The sequence below is a fragment of the Megachile rotundata genome, chromosome 2, assembly GCF_050947335.1.
Source record: "Megachile rotundata isolate GNS110a chromosome 2, iyMegRotu1, whole genome shotgun sequence".
In the NCBI taxonomy this organism is placed as follows: domain Eukaryota; kingdom Metazoa; phylum Arthropoda; class Insecta; order Hymenoptera; family Megachilidae; genus Megachile; species Megachile rotundata.
The window spans coordinates 20,350,681-20,364,924 of record NC_134984.1 but is presented as its reverse complement, the minus strand read 5'-3'; the positions used below and the strand labels follow the sequence as shown (position 1 = coordinate 20,364,924).

Below are 14,244 nucleotides of genomic sequence, written 5' to 3'. Positions count from 1 at the left end.
AAATAACGCAAAAATAAATTTACTTTTTAATAGAAACGGTGGCACAGTTTTCACTAAGTTTTAATTATTGTATTAATAGACTTGTAAGAACATAGATCCTCCGAGGTTGAAGGGTGATCTTTTGCAAATGATAATTTTAGTGAACCAAAAAATTATTCGAATTTATAGTAATTCTCTCTCAAATATATGATACGTAATTGAAGTTTTCTGTACGATAGAAGTCACGACTATAGTTGGCAAGCTAATAGAGAAATTGTTAACGTGGCGTATCGTCATATTCACTTTGCGCGACACAGATTGGTGCATCTTCCTGTTTCAGGAATACCGAACCATCGATGCGTTACAAGAGAGTGCTATTCATCCGAGAACACGGTGGAGCCAATTTTGTATCGGAGACAAGGGAGACGCGAGATACACGTGAGTTGTTTCCTCGAGAATGTCTTGATCGTGCAAAGAACGAAGTAGATGAAGAGCCTGGTTTTACAAAATATGTTGCAATATTCGAAGCCATTGATATTCAATTTTCAACGTTATCTCGTATTTCCTTAATGTTCGCAATCGTAGGCAAAATTAATTTACCAAATATATATAGTTCCCTAAACATCAGAGCGAAATGTCATGAATCGTAATTGATTGTTCGGTGATGGTATGTCACCGAATTCGCAGGAAATCGCGCTGTTTACCAAACTCCGTTCGGTTCGTTGGCTCGTTTGGTCTCTATTTCTCTGATACATCTCCGCTAAATATCTCATTAACGAGCATAACTTTACGCTTGATCGTGGATGAACCGTCTGTAGGGATAAAATCAATGATCCACAGAGCTTCTATAGTGGATGGTTCAGCGTCTGTCGATGATTTTGTTGGTACCGGTTCCTGTAACGAGTTCTCCCTGTGTCTGTCGGCTTACCCCGCAACCGATCCTAGCCGGCCACGTCACAGGAACTTAATTAAACCGCCTGCTAACTAACATAATCCGCGTCTAGCTACCGATAACCGAACGACGGCCGTCAGTTTCGACGAGCTAAGAGGATGCCGAAGTAATTAGTTAATGTACCATTGGTCGACGAACTCGCCGCGATCATCTGAACGCAACCCCTACCAGCTAGACGGGGTTAATTTCCAGCACAGATATCCCGAGTTCGTTGATAAATCAGACACGAGCGTTAGATACTGCGTATACCTATGCTGTACACGGCCAGACACTCGGCTGATGGCGTTTAATCAATCGCCGGTTAATGACTGCGACGCGTTTAGGCGCCGAGACTCGAATCGAAGGAGGCGACGTTTTAATAGCGAATGCTGATCAATCGCCCGCTTAAGGAGTCCTGATTCCTCTTCGATTTACTGCCTCGTTTGCGACCTTCTACCATTAGAGCTATGTGCGAATTTACTCTCTGTGGTTATCGAATTGCAGTGAAGACTACTGTTTATTTTCTTAGTAAATGTCACAGACATACTTCGATCTTATGAGTAAGAAATGAAATAAATAAATAAATGAGTTAACCCTTTGCACTCGAAGATAATTTTACTGTTTGCAAACAGCAACTTTAAAATGTTAAATGACTTCTTTTGAAGTTATCATTTCTTTATTAATAATTTCCACTATTGTCTATTTCACTATGTTTATACATTACATAAGCACTATTATAGAATTAATTAAATAATGCTTCTTTTAAATTATTGTATTAAATCGAATTTGCGCCTCTCGAGCGCAAAGGGTTAAAAGATCACACAGTTTATAAACATGACTGCGCAAGTCCGTAAATTCGTTTCGTTAAAAAAATAAGATACAATGAACGTAATCCTGCGTTGTAATCCTGTGATCAGTTATCTCTGTGCATTGCGTTCTGTAACAGTAAGGTGATATTTATCGTTCCAAACTGTAATATTTGGTACAAGCGGCGTAAAGCAGAAATTTGATTTACCGTAACGTTTGTGCCGCAATGTAATAGAGCGCAGTGAGGATGGTTATGTAAGTAAAGCTATATTAAAAGCATAATTCATTGTGTAGTATTGCCCCCGATTGGTTAAACGCCAACGTACTCCCAGCAGTATACTTTTACTAACGACGCTCTCAGTGCCGACTCCAGACTTTAGTTTCCAACTTGTTAAGATAAATAAGTACATCGCGCATTTTGTACCAAAGTCTCGATTGCTACTATTCGTAGCAATAAAATGTGAAATTTCTCAATTCCTAAGCTTTGAAATTCGCAAATGTCCTAAGTCAACGGAATCTAAACTCGGAAATTCCCAGATTGCGAAATTCCCAAACGTATTCAGCAATGTTCTTGGCTTTAAGGTGTAGCGGTAAACAGAGAGCGTTAATATCGCAACAGAAGAAACAGGTGTTTAATCATGTACAGTTGATAGGTAATTTATTCTGTTTGTACGATTGGTTGCACCGTCAATCGTGTCACGTAACAGTCAGAACTGTCGTCGTTTCACCGCGATACGCCACGGCACCATGGATCAATATTACAAAGGGTATGTCCATTGTTAGACCTTCTATCGGTCTTGTATCGAGTCAAAGGACGCATTTAATTAATAGCTATTGCGCCCTTCGATGCGTTAGATACCGTTACGGTTGTTTAATTACACGTTGGTCGCATCGAGTGAAAAGGTAATTGTTAACGAAATGCTTAAATTATCGTAAAAATATTCGTGAAATTTAAATTCTGGGAAATATAAATTTTGGTCGAGTTTTATCGATTCGCGATATTTAATTGTTCCAGCCGAGAGCGAATATTGTACGGACCTCGTCAGATATTCAAAATATCCATGATTGCTTTGAAATATACTAATACATGTAGAATAATATTTAATAATTAGAAAGATTAATGAAATTTATTAACAAAGTATGACTGGTTATAATTAATTAAATGCAACACAAATGGAACTTCACGAATTAACTTTCTCACGTCTCTATCGCACAATCTCTCACGAAGCAATGCGCTCTTTGCTTTGCTCCCAAAACATTCGATCACACCAAAAAGACAATCTTACAATCTTCTACCAACCTTCATTACATGCAAACTTCAATCATACCATACGCAAGCTTCATTCGTATTATGCACTCATGTCGATCATACAATTACATAGTACATACACACACACACATACCATACAATTACATAGTACATACACACACACATACCACATATACTTTTGGAAATATGGGAATTGTTTCTAAACCGTAGATCGGTAGTTATATCTATAAAATTAACTTCCAGATCAATCACCGCTCTAAAATTACATGAGTAATGTTATAATTTAATCAGCGTTATAAAATTACTTCAGGAAACATGAAATTTCCATCCGGTCTCGTCAGTTCATAACTCAAGGTTGCAAGTAGCAGAAATGACTGCGTAAATCAGTAGATACGAGTGTAAGATATATTTGAGAATATTCAATTCATTTATTCGCGCAGTAACGATGTTAAGTTACAAGTGGTGCGCATACATGTGTTACTACATGTTAGTAGCGAAGTCGCTACCTTCTTCCAGTTGGTAAATCATGAAACGTCTGCAATCAGTTCTATTTTTCGCAAAGAAGAGTGTTCCGATTTACGATCGAAAGCAATTGCGAGGAAAGAAATCGAGGGCGGAAATGTCCGCAGATCAGACGGTAACGCTTTCGGAGCATCGCGTCTTAAGGTTTTCGCGTTGGAGAGAGACGCGCAGCGTCTAAGAACGTGGGACGTCGAGTTTAAAGAGAAAAGACAAATAAGAGGAACAAGTCGGCCGGTGACAAAGGCGCGATGGAGCCAGTATATGTACACGGACGACGCGATCCGACCGGTTTGACGTTACCCAGGAATACGTGGTTGAATTTCATTCTGCTACGTGACGTTTCCAGTTTCCGCCTATTGTGAGACACGTTAGTCGGTGTCGCGTTAACGGAAAGAACGAAGGTGGAGTCGCGCCAACGTCTACGTGGATTCTTATTATCGTCGCGGGCAAAGCGGAATTCATGGTCGTTCCATTACGTCGAATCGACCGACATCGACGAAGAATTTCGCGCGGAAGAATGCGCTCCGGTATCTCTCCTTAAACGAGAACCGCGCTCGTTCAGCGATTTAGAATTTCTTATCTCGATAATGTTTCTATTTGCGCAAATATGGTAAAACGGGGCGGGGAGGCGCGCGGAAAACGTTCATTTCCTCCGACGCCGTGGCCAAGGAGAAATACGATTGTATCTTTGAGTAGCGAGTAAAAAAGAATTTCATTTCCTCCCGTAAAACATCCCCGGACAAGAAACGCCGTGATGTATGCCGGTGTGTACCAGAAACAAGTTTCTTTGAATCTGGGACACTCGGTGTATCGCGTACAGCAAGGATTTTAGGAAAATATTGTACCCTCGAGCACCGATGACGCTATTTTTAAAACATTTTTATTGTTCTTACGCGTATAAGGCGACGCGAGATTTACTAAAATTTTCCAGACCCTTCCTCGACGCCGTTCACACGCCTATTCGACGCGTTGAATTAAAAAAATAAGTGCTCTATTTGAAGTTATCGCGACGGAAGATAGGCATCGTTTGCTGAAGGCGTAACGCGGCGAGACACGTCGAACAACTGTGTCGTTCTATCATTTTTGCAACTCGAATCGAGATAAGCCAAGCAGATATTCACCGACGAATAAAATAGCGTATCGATCCGCGCGTATCTTTTCCGCGACAGTTAGGTGGCGTAGGGTTTTCAGTTTCCGTCACGGACAATTGATTACAGTTTTCAAAAGCATCGACGCAAGACACGAAGAACCCCTACGGATTCCGTGGCTTCCCCGAAGAACGCGACAGCCTCCCTCTCGGATCCTTAGAAAACATTTTCCCTGTTCAATTCGAGCGAGCAAACCCTCCGTCCCGTTTCGTTCAATTCTTCGACGATACAATTCCTCGGGCAACGCAGTAGCTCGCGAGCTACGTCGCGAAATGGCGATTGCTGCGTGGCGCGGGGTTAACTAATGAATTCCGACGCGGTTATACCCGGGTCGGCTGCGTTTCGAGGTCTTATCGTTGGCTGGAAATCAGACTACTTGGCAGATGTTCGCTGAAACCTCAACCTATCTTCTTCCTCTTTCTCTATTTCTCCTTTGTGGAGACGTTTCTAGCCGCGTACGACCCTCTCCGTCAGCAGCCCTGTCGACTCTTACGTTTCGCGGACGGAGAAACGCAAGATGCAACACGCTAAGACTCCAACGCCATCCTCGTCGTCTTTCACCGTCGGATGGGATGGATATGAGTTACCGCAGCGCGAAATGGACTCCTCGGATTATTTTCCTGAATACCGAGCCCCAGTATCGGTATCGCGATCACGGCACCGTAGTCGTCGCCGCAGGAGAAACGATATTAAAATTGAAATGAACTCGAACGTAATACGAGCTCTCGATGTTTCCGACGACGTTTTCGATGCTTTAAACGCTACCCTTGAATAAATATATTCGCGGTTACCGAGAATATTGTCTAGAACAGATCCGTCGTTTCGAGTCCGCGGAGCCCGAGGCGAAATCGACATTATTTTCAACGGTATTGAACGCTGCGTTAAATCAGTAATGGGCAGCGACGAGTACAGCTCGCTCTCGTTATATCGTTATGCACGGAACTATTGGCAATACCGTATAAAAGGTCTTTCCGCTGCTCGAAAATTTGAAGACTTCTAAACTCCTTCCGTCGAATATTTGCCAATTTAAAAATTTGTTTAATGCCCGGATTAAACACGGTGCTCGTGAAAAATGCAGGACTATCGTGCTAACGGCGAAACTACTCGAGGTCATCGCTATAATGGTACTTTTAAACTTCCGCCGTTGTGGAATAAGCGATAAAATTACTTCTTTGTGGAAATTGATGACACGTGGATATAAAATCGGCAGATGTTCTAAAGAAGTGGATAGAAATAAAGTTTCAGTCTTGGAAGGCTGTGAATCTCGATATGGTTAATGTTTCGCATTTAGCATGATTCCTGCGGAATCGAACAACATTACTGCTTTTTGTTATACTAGTATATATTCTAACAATACAATGATTTTATAATTACATAATTTTGAAACTAGCAACGATAGTTATGTAGATTTTAACCGCGAGCAAACGTAACTCTGTCCCAAAGGTAAAAAAGTAGCAACGAGGTAATTAAGCAACCAACAGAGCACAAGTAAGATGACTAATGATCGATGTCCTAGCTTCGAGCGTTACGCTAATCCGATCAAAGGTAACGCACGACACCCGACATAGATAAAAGTTTATAACTTAATATCCGAAGAACGAGAACCCGTAGAATTTGCCGTAAAAGTCAGAACTCTATAAAAGTCGATAAACTAGATGCGCATTTATTCGTTAGAGAAAATGATAAAATTCTGTTTGATCTAAGGTGGCTTTATCATTGGCGCCTCGAGCCTGGAGGCATCAAACGGCCTTTCGGCTCGCATTAGTTGCATAGCGCGTTCTCGGTGCACGCAGGCACCTATCTAGTAGCTGGCAGCGATTTCTTAACGAGCTGCTTCGTTCATCTCTCACGTAGTCGGTCGGTCGGTATTCGCGAGGGTCGCAATCGGTTCGCCGCGAGTGCAAGCGCGTAGTACATCAATATGAGGATCGCGAGACGATGCGTTTGGGCGCGACCGCGTGCCGCGACTGATAGTCTGCGCATGCGTCGCATTCCCGTTTCTTCGCTCTCTCTCTGGCGCGTCGCGCACGGTCGCTGTTCTTCCTCGCTCTGGCTCTCTTTCACTGCCAGCAGACGCGTTGGCGGGGATGGACGCGTCGGCCGAAGTTTGCCGAGGGACGCGAAGGGGGCTTCGGACGCGGTAGCGGTGGGGCGAAAAGGGTCGAAGGGGCGCGAGGAGAACCGATGGCAAGGAGCAAGCGGGGAGCAGTCGGTCGGGGAGATCCGCGAAGGGGGGAGCCCCGCTTGTCGGGCGATGCCACTCAACTGAATCCCCGCTCTGTCCTCGCGGCAGTCTGACGCCGGTCGCGCAGTCAGCATGGTTGGATTTTCTCGTAGTTTTTCGCCGGTTTTGCCATGCTAGTCTGTCGGTTCGCTGGATAGTGCGTGGTAGCAGTGTACAACCGTCACTCGTTCGAGACCATTCGCGACGGGGCGTCGAGACGCGCGCTTGGGAAACGAGAACGAACGAGCGAACGAGACGCCAGATGCTCGAACCTAACCTCCAAAGACAGAGATGAGTCGGGACGTTACTCTCGTTCGGTCGTGGCCGCGGTGACGCGGGATTCGTTTCTTCTGCCGTATCGTTTTCTCTCCGTTCGCGCGAAACCTTTCGTTTCGGAGCGTGTGTTGGCTGTGTCGTGGTTCCTTCGTGATCGCGCCTAAAGTGCGTCGCGTGACAGTCGTGGTGGATGCTCGCGCGTCTCCGTGCCGGAACAAAGACGGAAAGCGTGCGAGGAACAAAAGAGAACGGAAAGCTACTATGCGTCCCGTCGAACGACAAAGGATGAGTGACGTTCTTGTGAAGAAGTGAAAGAGAGAGGCCCGATTGAGTGAATGGTGAAAAGGTACGAGGGAGAAAGAGAGAAGAGGGGTCACAAAGGGAACCCGGTTGTCAACAAATCTTAACCGGAGAATTCTTGGAACGTCGTTTCCTCGAAGCTGACCGGTGTATTCGACCTGGACCAGCTCCGTTAACCAACTTCCCCGAATCGTCGTTCTTACGCTCCTCGTCGGTGAGTTCAATTCGTTTTCATATTGTTTACGTTTCGATAATCGAACGAAAATTCGGAGCGCGCGAACCGCGTGTCCGAGATGTCTGTATACTCGGCGTGTCTGGCCGTCGGCGTAATTCTCCTAGCCTGTGAAAAAAAGAGTCGGCCGGAGCCATGTGTACGTCGGTGGAGCCGGGTCGAGTGTAAACAAGCGCGGTCCTTTTAAATGCCTACATATCGCGCTCCGTTGTTATCTGTCTGACGCAATTTCGTCCCCGCTTCCTCGTTGAAATTTATTCGCGGAATTATGAACGCGGGTCGAATCGAGGTCTCCCCGCTCGTTTCGAACAGTAACGCCGCTAGCGCCGGGCTGATAGGACATTTGCTCTGGGCCCTGCTCTTCAACTATCGAATCGAGCTAATTTTTATTGCTACATTGGGCCATACCGATTCTATAAAACAAATGTGGCGGTTAAGATTATAATTAATGGTAATTACGTGGAAGGGGCTACTTCAATGACCTTGGAATATGTTATCAACGTTCTGAATAACTTTCCTTATGTGTGTAATCTACTGTCGACCTTAGTTTCTAACGTGTACGTAAAACACCGTTAAATTCACGATATATGATAGTTTCAACATATCACCGCTCTCGCTTAACCGTATCACTTATGGTAGAGTGCACATATATCAGTAAAAAATGTCACGCTGAAATATAACGTACTTGAATACATTGCACGGTTATTCTTTAAAAAAAAATTCACTGTAATAATATAGTGAATGCATACTCCTAATCAAAATGTAAATTTAATTAAATCTTTATGTATTTAGATTAGAATTAAATTTACTCCTGATAGGTAAAAGTTAGCTGAGGTTAGGTTTAAATTAGGAAAATCTAGCGAACGTTTTTCTCAGGGTACCGCACAGTGTATCGACGGTGCTTTATGAAGTCCTCGTAAAGAAATAACCGCGCGGAAAACTGTGGCTTGTCATTAGTATTCGCGTTCAGCAGGTAAACCGATAGACCTTGATGACAGACAGGATGTTTATACGCGTTGGCGTTGCAACTTTGATATTCAACATCGTTAGACGATGTCACGTGGTGACCCAACGAGCGGGAAGATTAATTGTACCGCTGCGATCGTTTTTCGAAATCCTGTATGGCAACAAGGAAAATCGACGGTATAAATAACTATTTCGCGAGCAAAGAAAATCCTGTAAAAACTGGTAATATTATTCCTCGTCCAGTCACGCGTACACGTGATTATCGCTGTCTCTGTGTAGATAGAAGTTATCGGTTGGATTACGGAGTAACACGCAATTTTCATGGTCATTGGAATACGATTTAACTCGACGAGAAATAAAACTGAGCGCGGACAGCTAATTAGAGCGCAGCGATATTCAACGCGCGTTAATTAATATCGACGTACATTTTGTTTTGTAGACATAAAGTTTGATTCTCTGAGTACGTATGAAACCTTCTGAGTTATTAATACTCTCCGAGTGAGACAGGTATTAATAACTGAGAAAAATTCATTACTTGGTCAAATTCGGAGATTTGTAAATTTAAAGATTTGAAAAATTAAAGATTTGAAAATTCACAGAGCTCGTTCGACGCAGTACTGCACGAGCTCAATGAAAAAGTCACGTTTTTGCGTTCGTTAAACGTATAATTACGTTAGCAATTTACGACGCAACGATCTCGATTATGCATCGTAACGTAGCATCGATCGGCGCTGAATTATAAAATCTCGGAATGGGTATCTCATAATATAACACCGACCGTTCGTGCCACCGAGTTTCATTACGAAAAAGTAAAAGAAAAATCGTAGCTCGAGGCATGCCCTTTCATTTTTATTTCCCTGTTCAATTGAACGTAATAACCTGATACTCGACGCATTATCCGCGTTTCCGCGGATATTAATTTCGTTATTACATCCTTGCCTCGTTCTGGTTCGCCCGTTTGTTGTGTTACGTTTTTAAGGCAGGCTTTCGCCTAACGAAAGACCCGCTCATTAAGGGGAACAGTTTTACGGTCGCCGTTTTGTATTTTGCATAGAACCGGTGCTTTGAACACCGTGATTAAAGACTTTCGCTGCACTTGGCTCGCGGCTCCTACTTTCGGAGCTTCTTTTACGAACAACCCGAGACACCGTTGCAACGGGAAAATGACAATCTGAATGCGAAATTAGACGCGCGGAGCTCTAAGGCAGACGCACGTACGTGGCTATATGAAACGTGCGGAAATTCATCTTTTTCGAAGCAAATTAACGTAGGTATCGATATGGGATATGGGGAACTTTTTGCAACATTCGTTTCGTTTTGGATTTTTGTTAAAATTTTTTAATACGTTTATCGTCATGTTAGCCATGTTGTTGTTACCTTAATCTGCGGTGACATTTTACTCGTATATTTATTTACTATTTTACACATATCCTACTTGGAATACATGCAAATACATATACTTGCACTAGGACATATCCTAGAAAAAAATGAAATATTGCGACAGTATAAAATTATTATCCAGTAGAATTGTATCCTTCATCATCGTGTAAATGAGTTAAATGAAAATTGAAGTCCTCACGTTTTCGTGACCACCATTTTATCGTTCATAAATAATGTTCAACTCGCAAGTTCAGGCGTTTGAAAACTATATTGAAAGATCGTGATATCGCAGTGTGTAGTCGGTATGTACACAGGTGCTAATATCATCGGTATTGCGATACATTTGCGATAACAGCACAGCGAAAGTTGTAAAGAGAACTGTAATATGTCCTTACTTAAGCGTTCGTAACTAAGATCATTTGATTGTAACGCGAAACTTTGATAAATGAATCGAATGAAATTGCTCGTGTAGATTGCATATGTTATGTCGTATTGTATCAACCCTTGTTCATTAGCGATTTAATTTATTCTTCTACACGTGTAAGCTTATGATAGATGATTTTGAATCTGACAGCAGTGCAACATAAAAATTGTTCAAAATAATCAACTGGAAAATTTTTCACAAAAGACTGCGAAAACAGTTCATTAGTGTAATTAATTCAGAGTGAATGGTTCTTAATTAACGTCGACAATGGTTCAAAGCAAAATTCATGTAATGTTTTATAGATTTTACACAGGATAATTCGCCACGAAAGTCAGAGGAAACAATAGTCGAAAGATAGAAGGGGTACATTAATTTGAAAAACCCCTTACAAAGGGTTTAAATCTGCAAGGTGAATCGGTAGTTCAGTTTAAAACAAATATTTTATATAATTCAAAGTAATTAAAAAAATCCAATTCATGTAAAATTTTGGCAACTCGGATTGCTTAATAGTTACAGAATGTTTATAATTACTTCGGCAGCTCCAATAATCGATGCGCAGAGTGTTAAACAAAAGAGACCGAGGATGGGTTTAGAAAGGGCGGTTTTCTTGTCAGCACGACAATATTTCCACAAAAAGGGAACTAATGGAAGCGGAGTGGCAGAAAATTCTGCAGCCCAGAGATTTTAGTCTGAAACACTGTTTCAGAGTGGTCCATCATTTTTTGACTAAAACTTGCCCTCCTTTCCAGCGTCGTTCGAAACGTATTGAATCTTTGATGCCACTCCACGTTGTTGCCCCGAAACAGGGGAAAGTAGATTTAATACCGTGCCTCTCTCCCCGACTACAAACGGTGTCTTAAACTCCTCCCTTCCTCGCTATTAGCATTCTCTCTTTCCAACCAGTATTTCCTTCGTCTTCGTCTTTCCCTCTGAGTACCCCGCAGATGTGGAATTTTTACTACATCCCCGCAGTTTAGATCCCGGTGAGGGTTCGTACGGGGTTGCATTAAAGCCGAGCGTCGTTTAAAGCTGACCTCACCAACTCTCAGAAACCAGGTATCGAAGTCACGTATCGATTTACGATATCACCTTCGTATTTTGGTGTGTACACAATTTTTCTGTCCCGTAAATTTTACCTTCATAATTATTTAAGTGTCAACTTTTTTATTTGATGTTCTTGTACTTCGTTTTGCAGATACGGTGTTTGTTTTATGGATTTCTAGTTAGAAAACGATATAGGATGATTATATAACTAACGGTATTTCCTTTTAGATATAATGAAGGTTTCCTGGATTATATATTCTGCGAAATGTTTAACTATCATAATCTCGTGATATCATCGGTGTTTAACTTGGCAGAAACTACGGTTTTAAAATTATCGAGTATTCCTGTTGTGCCATTAAAAATTTCACTATCCTATTACGACGTTAGGGAAAATAATGAAACGCAACGACGAAACGAGTTCTATCTCGTCTACCGAAGTATTTACTTAATAAAATCCGTCGTTAACGTCGCGTAAAAACACAGCAGTAATCGATATCGTTTCCGTAGGAAAATAAAGTAAATATTCATCGTATCGAACTTTTAATTAACGCGAGGACGAGGACAGTAGCTCGTAAATATTTAATTATGAACGCTCATAGTTCCGGGAAAAAAAGGTCGAAGGTCCTTATTAGTACGCGTGTTTTTCTAGCACCGTTTCAGTTATCAACACCAGCTCCGTGACATATTCCAGCAACGATTTCCACTTTTTCCACGATACTCTGCGCGTTTCCCGTCTTGTTTGCTTGCCGTTCTCGTTAATGAACCAACAAGCTGGTCGTCTGCCTCCAAGATCCTCGCGTGGTTACGGAAATTCGCGCTCGAATTGACGCTGTTCGGCTGTTTTTGCAGCTCGTCCTCTCCACACGCAACAAAAACACCAAACCTTACGCGTAGTCTGTTGTTAGAATCTACGGTATAATTACAGGGTTTACGGTTCGGTTTTATCGACGAATTTTTGTCAAAATTTACATATTTGGGTAGTTGGAAATTTGCAAATTTGGAGCGAGAAATTCGGGGGTTGGAAGCTTGACAATTTGTGTAATGTGGGAATTCAATTTGAGAATTGAAAGATTTTTTGAGAGTTGCTTTTCGAAGATCGAGGAAGCATGTAACTTACCCTAGAACAACTCCAGATGTACCTTTCCTACTTACTGGATTAAAATAACCCCTACTCGAGCATCTATCTTCCAACGATTCATCGAATAACAGGAAAACCCAGCCTGGTTTATTATTAATTTCGAAGTGATCACTCAAGGAAAAATATCGATATGTTTCGTCTGCGAACATTTATAATATTTGTCCCAGTGACCAATAAGCGAGTCCCAGACGCCGGCCTTCCAAATGCGATATTCATGCGAGCGTTACCATGAATTACATTTGACCCCGATAACCTCGTCCGATCGCGGGTTCTCAATGAAACGACGGGCGAGAACGGTCGCGATAACCGACTGCGGGCGACGTTCATAACCCTGGTGGATCCCTTGGCACGCAGTTACCAAGCGATCCATCCCAAAGTCTTTCGACCGTTTCGAAGATCTTCATAATCGCATTCCTGGATCGTTCGGTTGTCGCCGTATATTCGCCTCTCTCTCGCTATTGAGCAACTTGCTGAATTTCGTTATCGATGCACTCAAAAGGCACGCGCGCTCCTTTATGGCAAATTATCCCTATTCAATGCAGGAACTTGGACTCGCAGACTCGCGTGCCATCGACTCGAGCGTGTTTCAAGTTTCCTCGAGTTCCCTCGAGTTCCGGAAACGGCGACTGTACCGCCGTTCTTTGAAACCCCGCATAAAGGCTGTGTCTTTGATACCCGGGGCGCAGTTTGCGGGGAATTTGAAAAGATCGCGTTACGATTATTCCGATACACGGTCTACGCGATTTAATCGCTGCTTCAACGTGCAGACCTATTGATCGAAATTTCTTTTACCGAGCAAGGTACGTCGAAGGTGCAGTTGTCGAAATCTGTGAAGGTAACTTATCGTGAAGGCGATGATTGTCATTGTATCTTAGGTTTGAACAAGAACTGGTTAAAATAAGAGCGATGACCACTGCGAAACAGAAGTAATCGTGGTGTTATTTCGTTCAGCAGCTCGTAACCTGTAGACTCAATTTATCGGAACATCCTGCGACTAATTATATCCGAGAAAATAGCAATCTCGTTCTCCAAGGTGTTAATCCAGTTTACGGTATCTAATTTCGAAATATAGCAAAGATAAGAAGCTAGTTTTTCGAAGGAAGTTCGAGCCAGTTCTTTGGTTCATATCCAGACCATAACCTACCCTTTTTACCTTTGGTAACCCACTTTTCCGGCTGGAACATTCGTGTCTTCGTGTTCCATTATCCCTCTCGAGTTCCCCCCGTTTTTTCCCCTTGGCGAGTTAAGCGTGCATCTGCGAACGAAGATTCTTCCTTTCACGGTCATCTTCGACTCGAAACTTGCCGACGGCGTGATGCGAAAAGTTTGAATGGTTTCCTCGAAGCGGCTCTTCCCCGACGACGATTTTATCCCGTTGCATGCAAATTCGCTGCCAGCGTTCATCGAGTTTGCCAGGCACTTTGACCGGAGGGCGCAGGATTTCGTCAAGGAGTAATCGAGTCCTGTTCTATCTTGTTAAACGATTCCACGTTCTTTCGACCCTAGCGTGTACCGAGCGCGCCGCTTTCCATGCTATTCGATTCGTTTCACCGTGCCGGAAAGATGGGTTTATGTAAATGCTGTCCGGGATATGAGGCGTCCA

The 14,244-nt window shown here is 42.8% G+C and overlaps 1 protein-coding gene across 3 annotated transcripts in view; it reads left to right on the top strand.

Annotated features, from left to right (window-relative positions):
• The first annotated feature begins 340 nt into the window (after positions 1 to 340).
• The window catches only part of sfl (N-deacetylase and N-sulfotransferase sfl), a 131,658-nt gene continuing 117,754 nt past the window's right edge, over positions 341 to 14,244 (top strand). For 2 of the 3 annotated variants that reach the window (XM_012293481.2, XM_076542245.1), the window contains exon 1: positions 6,878 to 7,671. The gene's annotated coding sequence lies outside the window, so the exon portion shown is untranslated. Of the gene's footprint in view, positions 418 to 6,877; positions 7,672 to 14,244 lie in introns of those variants that run through there. The other variant, XM_076542246.1, reaches the window with a different exon arrangement.